This window comes from Apium graveolens, chromosome 7, assembly GCF_009905375.1.
Source record: "Apium graveolens cultivar Ventura chromosome 7, ASM990537v1, whole genome shotgun sequence".
Lineage (NCBI taxonomy): Eukaryota > Viridiplantae > Streptophyta > Magnoliopsida > Apiales > Apiaceae > Apium > Apium graveolens.
Window position 1 is genome coordinate 211,878,730 of NC_133653.1, and position 16,483 is coordinate 211,895,212.

At 32.2% G+C, this 16,483-nt stretch overlaps 1 long non-coding RNA gene and 1 other non-coding gene across 4 annotated transcripts; both read left to right on the forward strand.

Moving 5' to 3' along the window:
- The first annotated feature begins 2,517 nt into the window (after nucleotides 1–2,517).
- LOC141676233 (small nucleolar RNA R71) lies at nucleotides 2,518–2,624 on the forward strand. The gene has a single exon (XR_012556833.1). It is a non-coding gene; the product is annotated as a small nucleolar RNA R71 (small nucleolar RNA).
- Nucleotides 2,625–12,630: 10,006 nt separating this feature from the next.
- On the forward strand, nucleotides 12,631–15,946 carry LOC141675260 (uncharacterized). 3 transcript variants are annotated; one of them, XR_012555962.1, is made up of 8 exons: nucleotides 12,631–12,866; nucleotides 13,209–13,302; nucleotides 13,410–13,531; nucleotides 13,898–13,957; nucleotides 14,048–14,340; nucleotides 15,073–15,245; nucleotides 15,459–15,566; nucleotides 15,756–15,946. It is a non-coding gene; the product is annotated as an uncharacterized LOC141675260 (long non-coding RNA). The 3 variants fall into 3 exon arrangements; XR_012555961.1 differs by having other exon boundaries at nucleotides 15,076–15,245; XR_012555960.1 differs by lacking the exons at nucleotides 15,073–15,245; nucleotides 15,459–15,566; nucleotides 15,756–15,946 and having other exon boundaries at nucleotides 14,048–14,343.
- Nucleotides 15,947–16,483: the final 537 nt, after the last annotated feature.

The following is a 16,483-nucleotide window of genomic DNA, read 5'->3' on the forward strand; positions in this document are numbered from 1 at the left end:
CTGAAATGTGGTCGGTGCTCCACATAAACCAAAAGAAACCCTTCTAATGGAGAAAGTACCAAATGGGCAAGTGAAAGTAATCTTCTCCTGATCTTCTAGAGCAATGCAAATTTGATTATAGCCCGAATAGCCATCCAGAAGACATTAGTACTCATGCCCAGCTAATCTATCAAGCATCTGATCAATAAATGACAAAGGGAAGTGATATTTTCTCATGGCCTTGTTCAACTTCATGTAATCCATGAAAACTCTCCACCCGGTGACTGTTCGAGTAGGAATGAGCTCATTCTTCACATTAGAAATGACTTTAATACCTCCTTTCTGTAGTACACACTGAACTGGACTCACCCACGAACTGTTAAAAATGGGATAGATGATCCCTGCATCCAGCCACTTAAGAATTTCCTTCTTTACGACTTCCTTCATGATAGGATTTAGCCTTCTTTGTTGTTCAACAGTAGGCTTCCTACCTTCATCTAGCATAATTTTATGCATACAATAAGAAGGGCTAATTCTCTTGATATCTGCTATCGTCCATCCAATTGCCGATTTGAATTCTCTCAGAATTCTCAAGAGTTTTTCCTCATCACTACCTGAAAGGTCAGATATAATAATAACAGGTAAAGTAGATGAATCACCTAAAAAAGCATACCTTAAGTGTTCAGGTAAAGGTTTAAGCTCAAGTGTAGGAGCTTCCTCAATAGATGGCTTGAGGCATTTAGGAGATTTGTTCAGCTCCTCCATTCCAAGAGATTCAAAAGGCATATTTATCTTCTTTTTCCAGGGAGAAGCATTCAGAAATTGTAATTGTTCATCCCCTTCATCATCTTCACTATCGGAATTCCCCAACAAGGCATTTTCTAAGGTATCAGACCTTAGCAATTGATCAAGTTCTGAAGTAATCATAGAATCAATCAATTTCACATTTAAGCACTCCTCATTTTCCGTAGAGGACTTCATGGCATTGAACACATTAAAAGTTACATCCTGATCCAACAGTCGCATAGTGAGCTCACCTTTCTGCACATCAATCAAGGTTCAGCCAATCGCCAAGAAAGATCTTCCCAAGATTATGGGAATCTTCTTATCCTCCTCGAAATCAAGAATTACAAAATCAGCAGGAAAGATGAGTTTATCCACCTTAACCAAAACATCCTCAACAATGCCCCGTGGATAAGTAATAAAACGATCGGCCAACTGCAAAGTCATATAAGTAGGCTTTGGATCCGGTAAGTCCAACTTCTTGAAGATTGACAAAGGCATCAGATTGATGCTAGCTCCCAAGTCATATAAGCATTTTTCAAATGACACATTTCCAATGGTGCATGGAATAGTGAAGATTCTAGGATCTTTAAGCTTTGGAGGCAACTTCTATCGCAGCACAACACTGCATTCCTCCGTGAGAGCAACGGTCTCTAAGTCATCAAGCTTCACTTTTCGAGAGAGAATACATTTCATAAACTTCGCATAACTAGGCATTTGTTCAAGAGCTTCAGCGAAAGGTATGTTGATGTGAAGTTTCTTGAACACCACCATAAACTTCTCAAACTGCTTATCCAGCTTTTTCTTCTGCAGCCTCTTGGGAAAAGGAGGTGGAGGATATATCTGTTTCTCCCCTATATTACCCTCATGAGGAGTGTGCTCAACAGTAGTCTTCCTTTGTTCCATTTCTGCTTCCTTCTACACTTCTTCTTCTTCAGCCTCAACCTCAGATTCTGGAGTATTAGCTTTTTAAGGATTTGCAACCTTACCAAACCTCAATGTAATTGCCTTAACATGCTCCTTAGCTTCCTTCTTGCCTGGCACTTCAGTATCACTTGGAAGCGTACCAGGTTGATGATTCAGTAATGCATTCGCAATCTGCCCAATCTGATTCTCCAAGGTCTTGCTAGAAACAGCTTGGATCTTGCACATGAGCCTCAACTCCTCTAATTTAGATTTTTCATTAGCTTGCGTTAGCTGCTAAATTTGAAGTTATTGCCTAGGGAATATTGCGGTTGTTGAGAACCAGGAGGGTTATACTGCTTTGCTGTGTATGGCTGATAAGGTTGTTGCACCGTATTCTGATTGTTGCTCCAGCTGAAGTTAGGATGATTGAGGTTATTGGAATGATAAGTGGCTGGAGCTTGTTGTTGTGATCTCTGAAAGTTGCTCACAAATTGAGCTGATTCGCTAGAAATAGCACACTGCTCAGTTTCATGTGCCCCCGCACAAAGTTCACAAACACTAGTGATTTGATTAACTCCATAATTAGCCAAAGAGTCCACTTTCATCGTCAAATCTTGAAGTTGAGCAGCTATAGCAGTAGCTGTATCTACTTCCATAATTCCTGTTACCTTGCCTTGCAACATTCTTTGCGTAGGATTATGGTATTCATTAGCTGCCATGAGCTCAATCAACTAATAAGCTTCATTATAGCTTTTGGCCCATAAGGCTCCACCACACGCTGCATTGAGAATAGGTCTAGAATGTGCACCCAAACCATTGTAGAAATAGTTTATAATCATCCAATCAGGCATGCCATGGTGTGGGCACTTCTTTAGCATCTCCTTATATCGATCCCAAGCCTCACACGGAGTTTCTCCATTTTACTATACAAACTGAGTAAGAGCATTCCTGATTGCAGAATTCTTCACCATAGGAAATAATTTAGTACTTTTGAGCAAGATCCTCCCATTTGGTGATAGACCCTGGTGGTAGAGAATGTAACTAGTACTTTACTTTATCCTGCAGAGAGAATGGGAAGAGTCGCACCTTGATAGCATCTTCAGTTACCCCATTGAACTTGAAAGTGTCGTAGATCTCTATGAAATCCCTGATGTGCATGTTGGGATCTTCTGTAGGAGAACCCCCAAACTGAACTGAGCTCTGTATCATCTTAATCATGCTCGACTTGATCTCAAAAGTGTTAGCCGAGATGGATGGTCTGATGATGCTTGACTGAATATCATTGATCTTAGGCTGAGAATAGTCCATCAAAGCCTTAGGAATTTCTGCTTGATCTCCCATCACTACTACAACTGGTTCCTCAATTTTCTCTTCTTCTTTTACTTTCTCTTCATCCTAAAAAACTTCCCTTCGAATCACTACAGCTTCCTCGTCGGCTTGATCCAGAGTTCTCCTACGAGCTCGCGAACGCGTATTCATACACGCTCGCGAGAGTACCTGAAATATGACAAGGAAAAAAGTAGGTAAGTAACAATGTCCGAGTTAATGAACTTTAATGATCACTGATGAAAAACACATAAACTAAAAGTTAAGACCGAGGTTCCGGCAACGGCGCCAAAAACTTGTTAGTCGCTAAACACGCGCTAATATTTCACGCAAGTATACGCGTTCGCAAGTAATATAGAATTATTTCTAGTTCATTTCCATGGAGAGTAGCTTAGGTTAACTTTATGATTTATGGACTTATGCAACAATGATATGGCTATTATTCAATGCTAAAACGAATAACAATTTGGGTTTTGATTATACTACGATTAACTATTGAGAAATATGCTAGAGAATATTAACTAAAAGATTAAAGAGAATTGAATAATATATGACACAAAAATGGGATTTTAACTTCATTAAATACTTCATTCAATAGCCTTTTCGTTCTTAACCTTAGCATGTAATGGTGATGATACTAATCAGATAACACGAAATTGATAAACGCCAACTTTCGTTGTACGAATACCATACTACCAGACATCCACAAAAGAGATAGAAGCTGAATAGACACCTATTATATTGAGACCCTATATGTCTATAGAATTTGACAACATAACAGTTTAATGCACAATTTATCTATCATGATTACATAGAGCACGTAAGATGGTTAAAATTACCTATGTATCATGCATAACAATAACATATGAACCTATGCTATCATGGAAAGTTCTAAACCATTAAATTCACTTTAGCTTCATTAAAGATTAACATGCTATCTTATAAGTTCGCGACACTCATAAGACGAATAAGCATAACTAATACTAGGTTATCATACAATCACCACACACCAAGGCAGCGAAACAAATTAACTAAAGAAATCTATAAATAAACCTGCTAGAATCTCATGATAACGATTAGCCCATAATCGGACTCATCATCAACGTGGGTCCGATGAAAGTATGGTATAATAAACGTAGTCTTATAAAACAAATAATAAACAAAGTACATAATCCAGAGTATTAGGTTCAACAAAATAAGAAACGAGCATCCAAGATTACAACTCAGAATAAAGATTCATAAGAATAAACTAGATCGTCTTCGCCTTCGTTGAATTGTGCTATATGTCTTCTTGTCGTCTTCTCCTTAAGCTCCGTTATGAAAAACGTCTTTTTGTTGTCTTTAAATAGCAACCCAATTAATCCAAAAGCCCAGAAAATCAGTCTTCTAATTGAAACAGGAATTTGGAATCCCGACCTGGCGCGACCGTGCGCTTCACCAGCGCGGGCGCGCCGACATTCTGCTTCTCTGGCGCGGCCGCGCGCTAGCACAGCGCGGGCGTGCCGATCTTCTGGAAAAACTGAAATTGCCTTCTTTTCTTGCTGTAATGAGTTGGTCTTCACGAGACTTTATTCCTTAGACACCATCCTAAGACCATATTAGCATCAAATCAATTCTAATTCACCTAAATTCTGGATTAATGCCTGAAATGCAAAAACACTAGAAAACACATTAAAAACCAACAACTTGAGTACAAATACATCAATTCAGAGCTTTGTGGAGCGTTATAAAGTGTCATAAATGCCACTCAACATACCCCCAAACTTGAATCGATGCTTGTCCTCAAGCATATACAGATTCAAAGAACAAGAATTCTTGGGGTTATTATATAAGTCCTATGCAGTCCCATATTTCGTTGGAATCCTAGAGTCCCTATATGTCCTGCAATTAAAATATTGCTTAAAATATTACAGTACATACTACTTTTTAATGTTGTTTTACAAACATCACTATTTTAATAAAAATCTTACAAATCTCATACATTTTAAAAGTAAAATATGACAAAATATATTGTTCTACATAATATTCTTAGTTTGTAGAACAATAATGTTCACAATGTAGAATATACATGTTTTACTTGTAAAATAAATTAGATTTGAAATTTTTTATTAAAATAGTAATATTAATATAACATGATTAGAAATATAATATACTCTGCAATATTTTTCGTAATTTTTTAGTTGCGGAACGTATGTGGAATCTAGCACTCCACAAAAACCAAGGACTCCGTAAAACTTTATATATATATACACATATTTTTGCGTCTTTTCTATAAGTATACTTTTTGTTAGCTTGTACTTGGTTGCTGATATGAAAAACCCGGGTTCAAGAGATATATCATTACATAATGTCATGATTTCGTGATAGTCTGCTAAATCTGGTTTTGAAATTTTACTTAGAAAACCTTCCAAGTGAGTGGATTTGAACTTTTAAGCTCCATTAGAAATATTTTGAAATACATTTCAATATGTATCAAATCTTATATGAGATAAATTCTAAACGTTCAAATTTAGAAATTCTAACCAACCTTGTTGTTAGAGAGTCATTGAAGCAGTCATATCTTTTTGTTACAACCACTCTTCAACTAGCCATATGTAAATTCATTCATATATTCTCTTGAAATTTTCTTTGTAAGCACCACACTCGATACAAAGAAAAGTACGAAAAAATAGAATATACAAGTTTCATCTCTTCTTTCCAAAAAAACATTCACTAATCTCTCAAATTTATTGTTATATATTTTTGTAAGACACAAAAGTTCATAGCTTGAAATATAAATTCTTCATAGGATGTCAACATAGAAATTCATTAGTGTATAAATTTAACCATAATATAAAGAGGTGGTAAAATTGCACTCACTGCATAACCAATGAAATTGTAAATCTTTGTAAAATGGATAAACATTTTGTTGTTAACATCAAGATGAGTGTAAAACATCATAATTTGATTACATTTGTCATGACATCAAAGAATGAATAATTATTCTAAATTTCCTTGGAAAAGAATCCCCTTAATGGAGAGCCACATACATGTGACATGTCACTCAATTATAGTATTTTAAATGCTCATCTATTTGAGATTTATCAAAATTTGTAATAAATTCTTGAGGGTAAAGTTCCTAAATTTTATCCAATATTTTATTCTCAAATCGGGAAAGATTATTAGAGAAAAACTCATCTTCTCTCGTGTATTCCTCCCCTTATCCCTTACGTTTTTCATTATATTATTCCATTTAGCATTTATGTTATTAGTATCTTTAATTTTATGTTGTGCATTAGAGCCTCCTCCGAGAACCCACTCTTTATATCTCTTTAAGATGCATAATGTAATATATTTTTTTTGAATTAAATTATGATTTAAAATCCTACCTTATGCGATTTGTTATTTATGAGTGTTATTGACCCGTGTCTTCAACTTGTACGATTATTTTCCTTATAGAATTTACCATTAAATGTATTTAAAAATATGGAGTATTTATTTTTGCCTTTTGTGCTTAATTTTATGAAGAACAAATTTGTTTGTTAGGAAATTTGACAAAATTTGTTTTGTTGATTATCTTGTGTTCAAACTCTACTTTTACTATTATGAAATTACTTTGATAATGGTAGTTATTAATACAAATTATTGACAAATATAGTTTTAGGTTTGATTATTGTAGCTAGTAATATAAGCTATTAATTATGGTAGCACATTTCATTTTATTTTTTTATTTGATTCCAAATATGAGATTTTATTTCTTTTCAAATGTTTAAAAAAGATTTAGTTTGGATATTGATCATACAAGATATAGTAAACAAATATTGTTTGCATCCATTATTCTACATTTCATCTACATGTGTTTTCGATGTCAATATCAGAAGATATTGTTAATAATATCTACATCATAATGTCATATTTCCATATTTGTATCAAAATATATCCTTATAGATAATTACGAAGATTGTAAGTCTTGTTCACTTATAAATAAGGTATCAAGGAAAGCTATGTTATCAACTCATATGTGAATTCATAAACAAAGCTATATACAATTATAAACATGAAGACACCATCAGCTCAAGTCACATTTTTCCTTATCCTCCTCATATTTGCATTTGGTAAAAAATTTCATGTCTTTTTTATATTACATATATATGCTTATACACATAACACACATCCATTAAATATTATACCTATACACGTATTTTGGTTGTTATGTATGTAATGTATACAAATAACATCTTCTTTGACATTGATGGATTGTATTTATACTTTGATAGGAATAATGATCATGGGAGGTGAAGCGAGGCATGTTGTTATATGGTCGTGTAGTTCAGATAATGATTGCCAAGGCCCTTGCTCGACTCCAATATATCACTGTGTCAATGGTCGCTGCATTTGTGGATAATAAGAGGAGACCTCGATAAAACTCAAGTTTATTTATCAATCTAATGTATTTCAACCAGGGAGCTACAAAAGAATTATGAGATATCTCTCTAAATCATGCCTATGTTGCTAGTAACTCTCAAGCTCAAAATAAAAAAAATGTTACATTTTTTTAAATTTATTTTTCTTTTCATAGTCTAAAATAATATTGCATACAAATACGTAATTTCTCATGAATAATTCATATCCAGGTGTTCTTCATTATTCCTAATCGTTTAAACTCCCCATTTATCTATAATTCGCAATTATAAATAATTGGGACATGAAAGTGTATATTTAGTTCTCGTTTAAGTAAAAAAAATATTTGTATCAAATCATTTTCTGTTTTTAGCTTATAAATATTAGTACAACTATGCAAGAAACTATAAAATCATTGCCTATTTTTAGCCTATAAACATTAAATATAATAAAGTTTAGAGAATATTTTACCGAAATTTGCAATTATTTCTTGAGGATAAAGATCCTTATTTTATCAAATACTTTATTCTCAAATCTGAAAAGATTAAGAGGAAAATGATAAAACGAAAAACTAATATTCTCTCGTGTATTCCTCCACTCCTTCCCCCCACTTTTTTAATTATCTTGTTTTATTCATCATCCATGTTATTAGAATTTTTTTACTTTATATTATGCATTTGAGCCTCCTGTGAGAATTGACTCTTTTAATCTTTTAAGATGCATTTAAGATGCATAATATAATATTTTTTTTGCATTAAATTATGATTTAAAACTACTACCTTAGGTGATGTCTTATATATGAGTGTTATTGACCCACGACTTCAACTTGCAAGATTGTATTCCTTATTAGTAAATTTGTTTGGTAATATATAATATTTGTTTGCCTTTTGTGCTTAATTTTGTATAGAATAAATTTGTTTATTAGGAATTTCCAAAAATTTGTTTCGTTGATGATCTTGTGCAGAAATTACAAATTTACTTCTATGAAATTACTTGACTATGACAGCTAGTAATACAAGATGTTGATAAATAAATTTTAGGTGTGTGTGTTTGTCCAAAGAAGTCAGTTTTGGGTTAAGGTCGCAACCATGTCAGTCATAATATAAATATTGAAGTAGAGTTTTGATGATAATTATTTAGGCCTTTTAAATAAGAAGACTCTGTATACTTTGTTATTTTGCCAATTTCGTGGCAAACTCTTTCTACACTGCCTTATCAATCTAAGAACGAACATGATTAAAAAAATGACCTTAACCCGGTAAACAGTTTCTTTATTCATAATCCAGCTTCAGCGTGATGAGGACATCAAGAGTTTAGTGGGGGAGTTTGTAACAACCCAGTCCTACACAAGGAGATTTGGGATTTTCATTCAACTTATGAGGTATAGTACTACTACATGCACCAATAAATTATAATCTTTTGGGGCATGTGGTGGGCTTGTTGTTTACCCAAATTAGCTACAATCAGGACAGTAGGGTTCGACTTATTTCAGATTAAGAATCGGGACCTGACCCGATTTTTGAAAATGTCGAGATTTGAACCGGGTTGTCACATTAAAGCTATCTGAAATATTTTAGGATCCAATGCTGGAAGTACTTTAAAACAATGAATTGTCATTCTTAATCGATTATATCAAGAATAAGTCTCTCGACATTCTAGAATTCTGCTACTTTATGTTGTTCACGCACACGAACATGTTCCCGGGAACTTGTCGTCAAGATCCTGACGATCGGAACCTTTCTTCAGGAACCCGTATGTGAACAAATAACAAAAATGTTAGTCTAGTGAAACTCTTAGAGGTTACCTTATTAAATATTTTCTAACATGCTGCTAAGTCGATGTAGTCTTCGCTGGAGGAAGAAACATGTTCCCTAAGTTTCCTGTTCACCTACACGTACATGATGAACTTCTAAATCCTTGTAATTTTTAAATGAACCTCTTTATTTTGCAAAATCTGATCATTAAAATCTTGATTCATCACGGCGGGCCTATCACCTAGACTATTTATCAGTTAGGAATTGGATATTTAAGCCCAATGGACCCAAATCAACTTGCGGAGATTTTCGGTACAACAAACACAAAACTTTTAAAATACAATTTTAATCTCTTTCATATAGAAAAATTTACGTCAATTAAACGCAAAATAAAAAAACTTACAACATATACTTAAATAATATAAATGATTACAAATATCAATTATGGTGAAAATGTATCTATAAACGTACTTGTGTGTTTAACAAATTTTACTGATAAAACATTATTATTTAAACTATAATAATTAAAAGCAATTCGTCCATCACATAATTTTAAGCTATAACATATTAAGATTAATTTACACGTTCTGATACACACACACACAAACACACAGACATAGACAGACATACAGAAAGAGAGCACTTGATGACCATCTTAATAAAATATAGACTTCTTACCAGTTTGCGATGAACAAGACATCCCATTGGACCAAGATCACACCTCTCTAGCTATTGTGGGAAAATACTGGTTGCCTTCGTGTTTCCACCTCTAGTTTGCAGTCCATTTCAGGATAATACCACCAGCCTTTGTGTCCCCACCTCCAGCAACTTGATGAGTCAAGCTTTCAAGAGTCGGATCTGATACCATATATGGCAACCTGGGTCAAATTCCGGGAATTTTTAAAAATTGGGTCAAGTCCCGATTCCGAGTCTGAAATAAGTCGAAGCCTATTATCCCAAGTGCAGCCAACTGGGATAAACAACAAGTCCACCATATGCCCCCAAAAGATCAAGATTTGTTGGTAAAAGTAGTAGTAATAGTACTTTACCTTATAAACTGAATAGAAGTCCCAAATCTCCTCGATATGGAACAGAGGCGTTACGTTTAAAATTAATTTTCTTTATCTCGAGCTATGACCAACAAATAATGTAAAGCATTACGATTCAAACATGAACTCGACTTCTAATCAACTTAGGTATTAAATTAAGAGATGGCTCAAGAAAGAAATGAGACCTTCTCAGACTGGTAACCTAGTTCAAGCAGACTTAGGCTCTAATTAGAACTATGTAAGCTTTATCTCTGTATAAAGGGGTTCGTCGAAACCATGAGATGGAATGGAATTGCTAAAAGAATATGCGATGACTATTCTAAACACTCCTAAGTTCGGCTCGCCCCACCATAAAATAATTCCCAAATCACCAAAAAAGTAACTACTTACATCAATTATAGTCATAAACTCCAACGGGCAACAGAAAATCACGTTGATTATGAAAATCCTCCGTAAACGGTAATATTTTAGAGATAATTTTTTATTGAAATTATTATTTTTATACATTTAAGGCGCTTGTAAAAATTAAAAGAAACAAAGTGCGAACATTAAAATATGAGTACCATACCGACTAAACGACTACTAAATTTTTAATATTTCGGCTTAGACTAATTTTTTTTATTTTACTTTTGTTACTTAACAGCCTATAACTCATGTTCATGTGATGCATGGGCTATGTAGTCCTTTTCTCGGTGCACATAATATTTTAATTATTAAAATTTATTTTTTAATATTATTTAATATTTAATGTAGTATATTATTATAATAACAGGTTTTAACTTTTTATAAAACTATTTTAGTAGAAATAAAGCATACATGTATAATCAGTAGCTTTTGAAGTTTTGTAACATACCTTCTATTTATTTAAGTTATTTTCTTATGATAAATTTTTACCGTTAATATACTTAGCTTTAAAGTTATAAATAAACACATATACCGGTCAAGTAATAGGTCTTAAACATGTACCCCTTATACGCCTCAAACTAAATTTCTAATTTAATACATATGTGTTTTAATTAGAATTATTTTTTTAAAAAAAAAATATTATTTCAATAATTAATAATTCAAATATTTCAGAATAAATAGGCACATTACCCGGTTTAAGTATCATCCGACCCATTTAGTAACTGGGTTTCTCATTTTATATAAGATACGTATTTGTGAATGGGGTATCCCAAATTTTTATTCTGAGATACCCATTTGTGAGTGGGGTATCTAATATAATATATCTATATTATCTTAAAGGCTACTAATGCCCATTTAAAATTTACCCACTAAATTTACCCATGAATTTACCCATGACCCACTATCCATGACCCATTTAATTTTTTTACACATAAAAAATTATATTATACACATATCCATGGATCTTTTAAAATTTAAATATTTTATAACCCATATACAAACTGACCTATTACACAGCTAGACCCCCTAATTGTAGCAACTGATTAGTACATTCAATTTTTTTTGAATTTTAATATTTAAACATCTTATCTAAGGAAAGATTTGCATGATTTTCTCACATCTGTTACAACACTAATTCAATGATAATTATTGGTTTCCTTATTCTCTCTCATTCTTTATTTACACATTCAATTTTTTTTTTTTTGAAATTCAAATTTCCTTAATTATCTCATATCCAATCAAATTACCCAATTAATATTATATGTGTTACTCAAGATCCACAATTTTAGCCACGAATACGATAAAACTATCTATTCAAATATATCTACCTTCAAAAACCACTATTTCAAATTATATCAGACATTTATCTCTCTCATTCTTCTATTTTCAATTTTTTTTCTTTTTATTCATCTTTTTACTATTTTTTTGTAATTTTAGTATAATTTTTTGTATTGATTTGATATGTCGTCTCTTTTACTCTTTCTGTTTTTGTAATTTTAGTATTACAAAAATTATTTTTCAATGGTTCCATTTTTACATTATTTTAATTATTTTTCAATGGTTCTATATCTATATCTATATATTCGTAATGACTACTCCTTAATGTACCCATTTTTTAAATGGGTACCCATAACCCATATTAAGTATAAAATTACTAGATCCATGGATATATCCACAAAATTTATCCAATGGGTAAATAAATTTACCCATGACCCATATTAAGTATAAAATTTATATATCCATGGATATATCCATATAAGTTTACCCATTTTTTTTATCCATCAAAACACTAAACATGGAATTTTTTTGAATTTTAAAATTTAAACATCTTATCTAAGGAAAGATTTGCATGACTTTCTCACATCTGTTACAACACTAATTTAATGATATTTATTGATTTCCTTTTCTGAAATTTATTCTTTCAAAACATGATCTCTTAATCCTGGCCGCCTCCATCATCATCGCCTTCGTTCCATTGCTCTGTCGACTGCGTTACAATTAGTTCAATATATTTTCCTATCTTCTTTTCTCTTTATAGTTCTGTATTATATCCATGGATTCTATCTTCTTTTCTCTTTATTATCATATATGCACGATTTGTTTGTTTTATATATGTTTATCCATTTGTTTTTTATGTTAATTAATAAGACATTGTTATGTCTTCATCTCCAAAGCTCTTATCATTCTTTTCATATTTTTTTAGATGATGGTGTATTATAATGGCGAAGAAGAATCGTTTGGTTCCGATAAACAAATTCTTAGGATTCAGGTTCTACGAAATCAGGTATATATGTTCCCGAATTACTTAATAATGAGACTGATTTTTGTATCTCATTTATTTCTCTGACAATATTTGTAGTTATTTGTTGGTATGTTTTATTTTTTATTTTTTTTATTATGCAGTACACATGTTTGATGAAAATTCCAATAGAGGTTTGTTAATCAATATGTATTTCTATGAGCAGTGTGTTTCTATATGTTTGTTTCATATGTGTTTGTCTTTATAATTGTTCACCAATATATTCTTCATTTATGGTTAAAAATTTAAAATAACATGTTTGAGATGATTTTTAAGCTCGGAATTACATTATAAAATTAGTTTTAAAATCCAGTAATTTTATTTCAGTAGAGTTTGTCTTGAACCAAATGCAATTGCAAGCAGTAATATTTGAACAAATATATCGGTGACTGGAAAGTTGTTTTAAGGGAGGCTGGCTTAGGTAATAAAATTCTTGAAAATCACTTCAATATCAATTGTCAATTATTTTATTACCCTGATGTATTTTATCTTCTATATCTTCTGATAATAAAGTAAAATCATTGTTAGGTATTTGCAGAACTGTATCGTTAGTGACATCAAGTGTAGTGTCATCTCCGCACTTTGACAATCATGTAAGGAATGCACAAGTTGGACATTGCTGGTGTTATGTTAAGGCATCGTCAATATTGGTAACAGTTTTTTTCTTTCATTTTTGGATAAAATTGTTTTCACTCTACCCACCAATTCTTTAACAACATTAAACTGTAGGAACATCTATGTACTTTAAATATTGAACGGAAAGACAGATAATACATACACAAGTAATTGGCTGTTTCAGATATGATGAATGAATAATTTGATTAAGACGAGTAAGAATTTTATTTTTTTAACTATCTTTGTTCTACGATATTAGTACTCTTATTATGCGAGTTTCTATAATTACTATTGTTACTACGCCTGTGTATGAATGAAACAACTGGTTATGTTACTTTTATGAGCCAAAAATCTGCTTACGAGCTCTATGTTGACCAAATTCATTATGAATAAACATTCAGGAATGTTGGAAATAACCGTTTTAGCGTTTGAAAACCTGATCCACTAAAAAGCATTATTCAGTAAGTATTTGTCACATTAGTTTCCCAATTATATTATGTGCCAAGTAGATAATTTTATATTTAAGGAGTATATGCATGATATTGTAACAGGAGAGAGGGTAACTCTTGGAGTTCAGGTCCTGCACCACCTCCTCCACCTGGAACTCCTCCAGTCAATAGTGAAAACCGAAATAGAAAACTAAGTGATAATAACTCATCAGATGGTGGAAGCAAGAAATCAGGTATAGGCGGTGGTGGTTTGGCAGAAATTTTCATATCCATTTTAGTTGTTGGAGCCGTGGTTGCATTCTTTATAGTGAAGAGAAGGTCTAAAAAGTCATCTGCAGATATAGAGAAAGCTGATAGTCAGCCTTTCACTTCTTACGCTTCACAAGAAGTCCAAGGTACCAATCTTCTTCATTCAATAGAAAAATTTATAACTTTTTCTCTCAACAGATCTCATCACCCTTTTCAGAAGCTCTTCTCCGAGCATCATAAACCTGCGAATAACACTCTTGAGATTTATGGCATTAATAAAAGTAAATAGTTCCACATATAATCTATATTGTAGTCATATTAAGGTGTTACATTATGACTATCTCATGTTTTGGCTACTGATACTTATCATAACTTATGACATCTTAGCTACTGAAAAGTTCATATGAACAAAAATGTCTCTTGAATTATATATCTTGAGTTTTTTGGACCTACTCATTTGTAGTTCTATTTCTATCTTGCTGTTGTTTGATTCTAAATGTTACATGACTCAAAATACTGTTAGTGATTTGAAACAGAAAATTTACTGGAACCTGATGGAAAGTTGTAGTTCAGTAGTTGTCATTTTTTGTGCAAAAAGTCTGTCATCAATCGCGTCTTCTCTAAATGTAATGCAAATTTCATGTATGTTGTAGGTTAGCTGCTAACAGTCAACTAATATTGGATCAATTAGGAACTGCAAAAGGTGTAAACAAAAATATAATTTTTAAATACTCAGCAGGCACTTACCTATAAGGCCCGACTCCAATCTCCAAAGTTCTGTTTATTTCTTAACATGATTCAGGATGCTTCTTATAGTATCTTGGTGGATATTAGTTTTAATACATATACAACATGTTCTTTCATATAAAAGTTATCAGCAGGTTTCCGCAAAAACTTCTTGAAAACACACATCAATACATAAAAAGTTATCTTCTGCTATGCTGGATGAAAATTGAGCTGCTTTTCCCTTTGCCGAAGAGTACTATTTGGAAATGGCAGAAGCATGTCTTTCTAGCCAAGTCGAAGAAGATGGACCGGTAAGGAAGAGCAGGTATAAACAACAAATATGATACGTGAATAACTATAATGCTTTGGCCTGGCTTCACAATTCTTATTTTGTTTTATCATTTTATACGTATCATAATTAAATAATGGACAATCTACGAGTATATTACTGGATTTAACTAAAGTTACCTATGATGAACCTCAAATCATTTATATGTTTAGATAATTAGTTTGGCCTTTTGTGTAATATTTATTATAGGTATGAACACTTGAAAAGCAACTTAAGGTAACCTTTGCAGGAGGGTCTGATGATGAAATCTTAGAACAGTGAAAATTAGAGGCAACAGATCATCCCATGTATAAAAAGGTTTCACACTCATCTCTTTTTTGTTATAAAACTACTCCAAGCTGCAGCTTTGACAGGTCTTTCTCTTTTTTGAAATACAAGATCACTTCAAAGCATTAGTTAATATTTAGAGAATAATAATTTTATGGCTAACTGAAGTTGCACAAATGCTTGAAGAATTGAATTGCATATTTATGGAATAAATAACAGGGGGAAGGCCCGGTGATTGGTGCTGCAGCTGCGAAGATAAAAAATGAATACAATTTTTTTTAGAATTTTGCCAAGGAATTTGTATAGAAGGAAATTGTTGTTAGATCATCAATATATGTATTGGAATTTAGGGAGCATTTTTTTGATATTGCAGTGAGTTGTCGGGCTATTACGTGGCTTGGTCCGCTTCACTCAGCAGGTCATTATTTTTATTTGCTGATTGAAGGTAATTATATCTAGCCTTACAAAACTTCTCATGCTTATGACCCTGGAAGAAAACTGAAAAATAAAACTTCTCATGCTTATGACCCTGAGAGAAAACAAGAGTAAGTTGATTTTTAATGGAGAACCTCAGTGTCTCTTAACATCTATAGCATTGGGTAGAATTTAGAAATTTGAGTGAATGCAAAATTACTTGAATGTTTAATCTTAATTATTATCAACCCCTGCTTACGGAGCAATCTGAAATGAAAATTAGTTATGAAAGTATAAGAGTTGCATTAGTAATAGTATGATGTAACTATTATACATAATCCATATTATACTATTATGTAAAACATATATAAAAATGGTTTCTCATCTACAAATAGTTACTTTAATTATCCGATCAAAGAATTTATAAGTTCACATTAAAAAAATCAAACTACAAATAAAAAGAAACACTTTATCTCATTCAATTTTTTAAAAATTTAAAAACTACTTAACTAACTTAATTTATAATTATTACT